Source organism: Salmo salar, chromosome 29 (assembly GCF_965601325.2).
Source record: "Salmo salar chromosome 29, fSalSal1, whole genome shotgun sequence".
Lineage (NCBI taxonomy): Eukaryota > Metazoa > Chordata > Actinopteri > Salmoniformes > Salmonidae > Salmo > Salmo salar.
Genome location: NC_138319.1, coordinates 20,974,225 through 20,985,796, shown reverse-complemented (window position 1 = coordinate 20,985,796; position 11,572 = coordinate 20,974,225).

The window sequence follows — 11,572 nt, the reverse complement described above, 5'->3', positions numbered from 1 at the left end:
GATATATACAAAATAAATTGTATTTTTACATTACTAGAAATATGACATTTTTAATGACAGTTTTATGTGATTCTGAGCAGTGGACAAAACAACCCAGATAACAATAAAAATGAAACATTTTGATGTAGTAATGAAAAATATCTTCAGCTAGTTGTAATTTGATTGATCTGTCTTTACCTTAACCAGACTGCAAATAGACAATTATTGGCCAATACGATGTCCAATGGCAATGATGTCAAAAACAAGGAGAATGGTTTAACATACATAGAGGCCTATACCCAATAGAAGTGGGTACCTGAACTGTATGCAGTTACTAAAAGTATACTTATACAGGTTCAATCCAAAGTTAAGGAGACATGGAGACAACTATCAGATAAGATACTTTGAAATGAGCTGCTGTGCAGAGGGAGAAAGCAAAAGGAATAAGCAAGAGATGAGAAGTAAAATGTAATATCAAATTGAGGGAAAAGGTAGGAATCAAGAGGAATTCTTGATTCTACAAGGAATCCAGAGACAGATAAAATAGAATCACTTTATGTTTCGCAGAAGGAACTTCAGTTGCTGCAAAACTATAGTAAACATATAACAGATGTACAGTAACAGCCATACTGATGCCGGTAAAAAACTGTTAGTGGCTTTCTTGGTTTTAAGAGGTAAAGACCTGAAAACTGCACCCTTAAGGAAGTACTATTACATATTGATTGTTCAGTAGATGTGTACTTGATCTAAAGCAATTTCTTTCCCCCTCTTGCGAGAGCTTTACACCCTACAATCTTTTCACTGACCTGCACACCTCTCTCTGTTATTCTGACTTGCCTATGTGAGCGAGCCAAATAGACAACTATACTAAATGTGATGACAAGCTCAATAAAGCATCTATAAAAAGGACTGCAAAATGTATTGATTCACATTCAACCTTCTTAGCTTTTGCAAATACAGTATGGATTGACATTTTTTACTACACTCGCCCATCGTTTTTTATTGTTCTGAGGTACTGTTTGTATTCCTCCACCTGTTTTATGCTCTGGTCTCTGGAGCTGATGGTACCTTCCTAAAGTTTATGATGAGGTCTTTGGATGTTCTTCTTACACCAGCGGTCAAACTTTCCAGAATTGGATGTGTCAAGAATACAAGTGTCATCCAAGTATTTGATGTAGGTGGTCTCAGGGCGGGTACTTCTATAGTTTAGATTAGATTAGTTTATTAGTCATATGCACAGGGTCGCATATGTAATTGCAGGGTGCAGTGTAATTCTTAAGCTCCGAGCTCCAACAGTGCAGGTCAAAAAGAGAAGTGAATTAAACAATTAAAATAATAATATATACATATTTACAACTGTAACAATGATATGATGAATGTCCATCAGGCACTAAAGAAAAGCACTACATTAATACTGCAAAAAATGTGGCAAAGAAATGTACTTTTTGTCCTGAATACACATCACTGAGTACCACTCTTCATATTTCAAGCATGGGGGTCTGCATCCTGTTATGGGCGTACTTGTGACCTGCAAGGACTAAGCAGTTTTTAGGATAAAAAGAAACAGAATAGAGCTAAGCAAAGGCAAAATTCACCTTTCAGCAGGACAATAACCTAAGGCCAAAAATACACAGGATTTTCTTACCAAGACGACATTGAATGTTCCTTAGTGGCCTAGTTACAGTTTTGACTGAAATCAGATTGAAAATCTATGGCAAGACTTGGAAACAGCTGTCTAGTAATGATCAACAACTAACTTTACAGAGCTTGAAGAGTTTTAAACACAATAAATGGGCAAATATTGTACAATCCAGGTGTGCTAAGATCTTAAACACTTACCCAAAAAGACTCACATCTCTAGTTGCTGCCCAAGGTCATTCTAAGTATTGACTCAGATGGTTGAATACTTATCTAATCAAAATATACAGTATTCATTTTCCATGATTATTTCTTTTTTTGGGGGGGGGGTTCTTCCACTTTGACATTAGAGTATTTTTTGTAGATCGTTGACAAAAAATTACAATTAAATAAATTGTAATCTCACTTTGTAACACACCAAATGTGGTCAATGGGTGTGAATACTTTCTGAAGGCACTATGTCTAAAACCTTGTTCTAGCATCAATGAGATAAAACTTGAATTGCCAAAATAAATAAAATAAAATAATTGCCACAAAGTTGGTACTCAGGGAGCGATTGAACAGCTAACAGAACACCCCTGATAATTCCTTATGACAGGATTTCAGATCATGATTAATGATGTTGTCTGGACCAGTGGCTTTGTTTACTGATATGCGTTTGATAACCCAATCAACAGGACAGTTTAATGAGGTACAGTAGAGACATACATTTAATGTGTCATCAAAAACCTACAGAAAACTTCAGGTCAGGATTCAAATAATTAAGTGATAATGCCCGAGAAGCCGGTGTTTGGAGGATATATTGGCACGGGTGTTGTTAGGCCCGAGATGAAGTCGAGTGCAGGCAAACCGTGCCAATATATACTCCAAACACCGGCTTCGAAGGCACTATCACTTTTATACAATGGGTTAGCAACACATTCAAATAATGATTGACATATTTTAATTAAATCTTTATTTTCATACATTTATTCATACTATTTCATCCTTCCACAAGATATAGTCCTGACGCAAATCTATGATTGCTACCAAAGCCGGCTGGTCGTTCGTTCTATCTGTTCGGTTGCCAGAGACGCGACCCAGTCGTTAAGTCTTTTTGTTCTGTATCTATGGAAGTGACCCAGTCGTTCGTTCTAAATGTTCTATTGCCATACTGGCTGGCAACGTTCTTATCCCTTGTTTGCTAGCTAGCCAACTATGGCTAATTTACAGTCACGTCAAACAGTGCAGCCAGATTAACAGCAAAGTAATTGCTGTTTAAGCTGTTTTTTAGTGACATTTATTTGCATACATTCATAAGAATAAGCTAATGATGCGTGATTTCACCTGGTATAGAAGACTGTTGTTCAGAGGAACAGGCCACCAACACAGCTAACACAATCACTTCAAATGGAAGTTTTCTATTGACATTTTTTTTGTATATGTAAATAAAAATTATGCTGATTCATGATTTTGACTGACTGAGAAAAGCTGCCTGCCGGTCACTTGTCCTGACTCCCAACACCTTCATTACTATGGGACAGCTGGAGATCTAATTTAAATATTGAAACAATGTTGCAGATGTTGGAGAGACAGACAGCAAGGTATATACAAATCTTCGCTGTTGAAAACCAATTCCTAGTCTAAAAGAAATGGGAGATAATGTCTAGATGCTTTTTATAGTGGAGATGGACATTGCCTGGCTGGGCTGATGAGACAGTGGATTGCGCAGTAAGATGGAACAAAGTAAATAGGCATTTCAACGTCATAGCTTTAGCTGGTGGTAACTTGTTGAATAGGCACCGGCTGGAATGCGGTTTTAACCAATGAGCATCCAGAATTAGACCCACCCGTTGTATAAAAGCAAATAAACAACTATTCCACTACACTTGACTTTGCACAGCCACCCTGATTCTGATTGCAGACACTGCAATATTGCAGATATTACCAGATTGTTATCTCAATGAGACTAACCTAGATAATAAAATAAATGTGCATAAACCCTGTTCACAAAATAAGTGTGTAAACTGTGTTTATCCTCCATTACATCACAGAGTCTCTGACTGCACACCATGCCATACTGTAAAGATGAACATTCTAAACTTGCTGCCCAGAGTAAAACATTTTTTTTTGATTTGTGGTAAATAAATCCAATAGATATTTTAATAGTGTACAATGTAATGCTAGCCAAGATTGTTAACTTCTTACCATGCTTGCTGTCCCTGACAGGAAATCTCTCAATGCAAGAGGCTGGACCTGCATCTGTGAGTCACATGCAGGAGAGAGTGATGATACATACAAATAAGGTAAATACCACACAGTAACTGTCTGCATCCAAACAGAACACTTATGTCATCCTGTTATTTGTAAGTAAGCCACTTTCCAACAGTCAGGAACACTAAAGGGAAAGCAAACATATACCAAATTAAACATTCTGTGTAGGTTGCATGCTATCCTCTCTAATAAACAAATACAGTGTGATTAATATAATTCTGCACAACTGTCTAATATTAAATATCTGCAAATATCAGTGGGACAGAGTAAACAATTAGCCTGTCAATGAACAAATGCAGCTTGTGACCATCGTGGTTGCACAATTACTATAGAGAAAACCGTTCAAAAGTTATGAGGTACAACGTTTTTTTTCTTTCTATCTCGAATTGGCAGGACGCATTTTACATTCATAAACCATGTCATAGGCCATTCTAAAACTACTCGCGAGTCGCTAAACTTAAACAACCTTGTTCTGTCATGTTAAAGCATTAGCTAGTTAATAACCTGGTAACTTTGCCAGTAGCACTGTATGCAAAACGTTTGTGGAACAAAAATAAAAGACATAGCTTCTTCAGGACATATGCTTCAAAAGTAGCAAGGATTCATAATGTAGGCTATATTCTCAATATCAACAATCCCTGTATTTGTCATTGCTGACAATTCTTATCATTCAAAAAATACCTTGAATACTTTTCGTTGTTTTCCTACATGTCTCTGTGTGCTCCTACATTTTTTAACTCCTCGTAAAAAACGTCAACATAGAGACACTATGACACTATGACTTGCTCTCTGTGTCCTTACTCAAGTCATGCTTATGACTTCGCAATTGTCATCAGCTGACATGAGTTGAGTTCTCTATGACCTTCCAGTCAGAACAGGTGCTAATTATAGGCCAGTCTTTAAATTACATAGGAGGATCAGGTTACACGTTTCAACAGCAGAACAGTGGTAAGGTGTCCAGCCATCACTTCTTCTGTCTGACAGACAGTGCTCATAACACAAGCAGACTGGACAGCTGAGAATGAGGACCTATAAAGAAAGGTTGAGCCTAGAATAGACTGTTCAAGTTAATAGAAGTAATCATTTGTTTAGATGTAGTTTAACATCAGTTAACTAGCTATGGATGCGGTCAAATATATTGGCACGGTTGCATTTTAAAAAGAAATGCAATGGAGTAAAATGTTGTTTTTTCAAAACTGGTTGAATGGTGTTACACCAGCCTTCGCTTTGGCTCCCCCTCCTGTCCAGCTCAGGCGTTCGGCATCGCCGGCAAGCTGCTGCCGAACCTACTGCTGGAAAACGCCCTTCACTCATCAACCCCGGACTTGTCTCATCATCATTACACACACCTGGTTCCAATCCCCACTCTATCACTTTATATACAGTTGAAGTCGGAAGTTTACATACACTTAAGTTGGAGTCATTAAAACTCGTTTTCAATCACTCCACAGATTTCTTGTTAACAAACTATAGTGTACCCAGGGTCGTTACAATAGTTTTGGCAAGTCAGTTAGGACATCTACTTTGTGCATGACAAATGTAATTTTTCTAACAATTATTTACTTACAGATTATTTCACTTATAATTCACTGTATCACAATTCCAGTGGGTCAGAAGTTTACATACACTAAGTTGACTGTGCCTTTAAACAGCTTGGAAAATTCCAGAAAATTATGTCATGGCTTTAGAAGCTTCTGTTTGGCTAATTGACATCATTTGAGTCAATTGGAGGTGTTTCTGTGGATGTATTTCAAGGCCTACCTTCAAACTCAGTGCCTCTGATTGACATCATGGGAAAATAAGAAATTAGCCAAGACCCCTGAAAAGAAATTGTAGAGCTCCACAAGTCTGGTTCATCCTTGGGAGCAATTTCAAAAGGCCTGAAGGTACCACGTTCATCTGTACAAACAATAGTACGCAAGTATAAACACCATGGGACCACGCAGCCGTGGTACCACTCAGGAAGGAGACGCATTCTGTCTCCTAGAGATTAACATACTTTGGTGCGAGAAGTGCAAATCAATCCCAGAACAACAGCAAAGGACCTTGTGAAGATGCTGGAGGAAACAGGAACAAAAGTATCTCTATCCACAGTAAAATGAGTCCTATATCGACATAACCTGAAAGGCCGCTCAGCAAGAAAGAAGCCACTGCTCCAAAACTGCCATAAAAATGCCAGACTACGTTTTGCAACTGCACAGGGGGACAAAGATCGTACTTTTTGGAGAAATGTCCTCTGGTCTGATGAAACAAAAATAGAACTGTTTGGCCATAATGACCATCGTTATGTTTGGAGGAAAAAGGGGGAGGCTTGCAAACCAAAGAACACCATCCCAACCGTGAACCACGGGGATGGCAGCATCATGTTGTGGGGGTGCTTTCCTGCACGAGGGACTGGTGCACTTCACAAAATTGATGGCATCATGAGGGAGGACAATTATGTGGATATATTGAAGCAACATCTCAAGACATCAGTCAGGAAGTTAAAGCTTGGTCGCAAATGGGTCTTCCAAATGGACAATGACCCCAAGCATACTTCCAAAGTTGTGGCAAAATGGCTTAAGGACAACAAAGTCAAGGTGTTGGAGTGGCCATCACAAAGCCCTGACCTCAATCCTATAGAAAATGTGTTGGCAGAACTGAAAAAGCGTGTGCGAGCAAGGAGGCCTACAAACCTGACTCAGTTACACCAGCTCTGTCAGGAGGAATGGGCCAAAATTCACCCAACTTATTGTGGGAAGCTTGTGGAAGGCTACCCGAAACGTTTGACCCATGTTAAACAATTTAAAGGCAATGCTACCAAATACTAATTGAGTGTATGTAAACTTCTGACCCACTGGGAATGTGATGAAAGAAATAAAAGCTGAAATAAATCATTCTCTCTACTATTATTCTGACATTTTCACATTCTTAAAATAAAGTGGTGATCCTAACTGACCTAAGACAGGGAATTTTGACGAGGATTAAATGTCAGGAATTGTGAAAAACTGAGTTTAAATGTATTTGGCTAAGGTGTATGTAAACTTCCAACTGTATACTCCCTCTGCCATTTGTTTTTGTCGGTCCTTGTAAAATGTTACTTGTTTTCCTGAGAAGAATCTCAACCTACTATTTCCTAAGTACTTTATATTTTGCACTTTGGGTTCGCCCTGTGCCTTTTTGTTAATGAAGATATATTTTGAGCACAACAGCGTTAGGGGTTTTGTCCCGCTTTGTTCTATGGTGCTTAAATAAATTCAGTAGTTCTAAACCAGTGACTGCCCACTCCTCTACACCAGTGACAAATGGCTATTTTTACTGTGTAGGCACCTGCTACTTACCACAGGTGAGAAATTACACAGTAAATGAGAATCATTGCCTCCAACCAAATTAATTTGAATTTTAAATAATTTAGTGCAGGCCATTTTTTTGCCGAACTATGCAGATTGTAGGTCTGCATAGTTTGGGTCCGTTCGTTCACCGTTCATTCGCTTGCTGGTGGCGCTGTGTGTTATTGGGACTGGGCGACTGACGGATGTACTTTTTGGCCGTTTCTACATGTATACTGAACAAAACTGTAAATGAAACAATATCAATATTTTATTGAGTTACAGTTCATATAAGGAAATCAGTCAATTGAAATGAATTCATTAGGGCCTAATCTATGGCGATGTGTGGGCCTGGGATGGCATAGGCCCAGCCACTGGGGAGCCAGGCCCAGCCAATCAGATTGAGTTTTCCCCACTAAAGGGCTTTATTACAGACAGAAATACTCCTCATTTTCGTCAGCTGTCCGGGTGCCTGGTCTCAGATGATCCCACAGGTGAGGAAGCCAGATGTGGAGGTCCTGTGCTGGCGTGGTTGCACGTGGTCTGCGGTTTTCAGTCCGGTCGGATGTACTGGCAAAGTCTATAAAACTCGTTGGCTTATGGTAGAGACATTTAAATTCTCTGGCAACAGCTCTGGTGGACATTCCTACAGTCTGTATGCCAATTGCACGCTCCCTCAAAACTTGAGACATTTGTGGCATTGTGTTGTGTGACAAAACTGCACATTTTAGAGTGGCCTTTAATCGTCTCCGGCACAAGGTACACCTGTGTAATGATCATGCGGTTTAATCATCTTCTTGAAATGCCACACCTGTCAGGTTAATGGATTATCTTGGCAAAGGAGAAATGCAGGGATGTAAACAAAGTTTCCACAAAATTTGAGAAACAAGCTTGTGAGTAAGGAAAATGTATGGGATCTTTTATTTCAGCTCATGAAACATGGGACCAACAATGTTGCGTTTATATTTTTTGTTCAGTAAAGAATCATTTAGCAAATTACGTTGTGCACTCTGATCAGAGGTGCTAAGTTCTCTCGGCCGGCAGACACTTGACCATCGCACTGGTCAGTCCGTGCCTTAAGACTGAGTGGAAAGCACCAGATTTGAGATGTTTTGATGTTTTTGATCACCTGAATGCTACCATGATTACAGATAATCATGAATGAATTGTGAATAATGAAGAGTGGGAAAGTTACAGAAGCATAAATACCATACTCGCCAAAATATGCTAACCTCCCCTGTTATTGTTAAGGGTGAGGTTAACATGCCTTGGGGATATGATCTTTGTGCCTTTGTAACTTTCACACTTTATTCACGATTCATTCAAGATTATCTTTAATCATGGTAGCATCCACATTAATGTAAAAGTGTTTATAAACATATCCATAATCTTATTTACAATAAAAGTGACTCCAAAATGACACAAAACATTTACCATTGATCTCTGTTGGGCACAAAATAATCTGAACACAACCAAAACAAACTGCAAATGCATCAAACAAGTTTGTAGAGTCACAAACTTGATGTAATCATTGTGTGTTAGGAATATAGGAAAGAGTATGGGACCAAATACTAAGTTTGGACAACTTTAATAAACATAAGTGAATTTGTCCAAATACTTATGACACCTTCAAGATACACTACATGACCAAAAGTATGTGGACACCTGCTCGTCGAGGGAAGGCTTTCCACTAGACGTTGGAACATTGCTGCGGGGACTTACTTCCATTCAGCCACAAGAACATTAGTGAGGTCGGACACTGATGTTGGGCGATTAGGCCTGGCTCGCAGTCGGCGTTCCAATTCATTCCAAAGGTGTTCGATGGGGTTGAGGTCATGGCTCTGTGCAGGCCAGTCAAGTTCTTCCACATCGATCTCGACCAACTATTTCTGTATGGACCTCGCTTGTGAACAAGGGCATTGTCATGCTGAAACAGGAAAGGACCTTCCCCAAACTGTTGCCCCAAAGTTGGAACCATAGAATCATCTAGAATGTCTTAGTATGCTGTAGTGTTAAGATTTCCCTTCACTGGAACTAAAGGGCCTAGCCCAAACCATGGAAAACTGCCCCAGACCATTATTCCTCCTCCACCAAACTTTACAGTTGGCACTATGCATTCAGACAAGTAGCATTCTCCTGGCATCCGCCAAACCCAGATTCATCCGTCGGACTGCCAGATGGTGAAGTGTGATTAATGACTCCAGAGAACGCGTTTCCACTGCTCCAGAGTCCAATGGCGGTGAGCTTTACACCACTCCAGCCGACGCTTGGCATTGCGCATGGGGATCTTAGGCTTGTGTGCAGCTGCTCGGCCATGGAAACCCATGTCATGAAACTCCCAACAAACAGTTATTGTGCTGATGTTGCTCCCCGAGGCAGTTTGGAACTCGGTAGTGAGTGTTGCAACCGAGGACAGACAATTTTTACGCGCTACGCGCTTCAGCACCCGGCCGGCCCATTCTGTGAGCTTGTGTGGCCTACCACTTCGAGGCTGAGCCGTTTTTGCTCCTAGACTTTTCCACTTCATTATAACAGCGCTTGCAGTTAACCGGGGCAGCTCTAGCAGGGCAGAAATTTGAGGAACTGACTTGTTGGAAAGGTGGCATCCTATGACGGTGCCACGTTGAAAGACACTGAGCTCTTTAGTAAGGTCATTCTACTGCCAATCTTTGTCTTTGGAGATTGCAATGGCTGTGTGTTCGATTTTATACACCGGTCAGCAACGGGTGTGCCTGAAATAGCAAATCCGCTAATTTGAAGGGGTATCCACATACTTTTGTATATATAGTGTAAATAAAGTGCTTTCATTTCTAAACGGTAGAACAGATATGCATGAATATATCTGAAATCCAAAATGCTGGAGTATAAAGCCAAATGAAAAGTTTTTGCTTCACTGTCCAAATAAGTACAGTGGGGGAAAAAAGTATTTCATCCCCTGCTGATTTTGTACGTTTGCCCACTGACAAAGAAAGGATCAATCTATAATTTTGATGGTAGGTTTATTTGAACAGTGAGAGACAGAATAACAACAAAAATATCCAGAAAAACGCATGTCAGAAATGTTATAAATTGATTAGCATTTTAATGTGGGAAATACGTATTTCAATCCCTCTCAATCAGAAAGATTTCTGGCTCCCAGGTGTCTTTTATCCAGGTAACGAGCTGAGATTAGGAGCACACTCTTAAAGGGAGTGCTCCTAGCCGCAGCTTGTTACCTGTAAAAAAGACACCTGTCCACAGAAGCAATCAATCAATCAGATTCCAAACTCTCCACCATGGCCAAGACCAAAGAGCTCTCCAAGGATGTCAGGGACAAGATTGTAGACCTACACAAGGCTGGAATGGGCTATAAGACCATCGCCAAGCAGCTTGGTGTGAAGCTGACAACATTTGGTGCGATTATTCGCAAATGGAAGAAACACAAAAGAACTGTCAATATCCCTCGGCCTGGGGCTCCATGCAAGATCTCACCTCGTGGAGTTGCAATGATCATGAGAACGGTGAAAAATCAGCCCAGAACTACACGGGAGGATCTTGTCAATGATCTCAAGGCAGCTGGGACCATAGTCACCAAGAAAACAATTGGTAACACACTACGCCGTGAAGGACTGAAATCCTGCAGAGCCCGCAAGGTCCCCTGCTCAAGAATACATATACATGCCCGTCTGAAGTTTGCCAATGAACATCTGAATGACTCAGAGGACAACTGGTGAAAGTGTTGTGGTCAGATGAGACCAAAATGGAGCTCTTTGACATCAACTCAACTCGCTGTGTTTGGAGGAGGAGGAATGCTGCCTGACCCCAAGAACACCATCTCCACCGTCAAACATGGAGGTGGAAACATTATGCTTTGGGGGTGTTTTTCTGCTAAGGGGACAGGACAACTTCACCGCATCAAAGGGACGATGGACGGGGCCATGTACCGTCAAATCTTGGGTGAGAACCTCCTTCCCTCAGCCAGGGCATTGAAAATGGGTTGTGGATGGGTATTCCAGCATGACAATGACCCAAAACACACGGCCAAGGCAACAAAGGAGTGGCTCAAGAAGAAGCACATTAAGGTCCTGGAGTGGCCTAGCCAGTCTCCAGACCTTAATCCCATAGAAAATCTGTGGAGGGAGCTGAAGGTTCGAGTTGCCAAACGTCAGCCTCGAAACCTTAATGACTTGGAGAAGATCTGCAAAGAGGAGTGGGACAAAATCCCTCCTGAGGTGTGTGCAAACCTGGTGGCCAACTACAAGAAACGTCTGACCTCTGTGATTGCCAACAAGGGTTTTGCCACCAAGTACTAAGTAATGTTTTGCAGAGGGGTCAAATACTTATTTCCCTCATTAAAATGCAAATCATTTGATAACATTTCTGACATGCGTTTTTCTGGATTTTTTTGTTGTTAT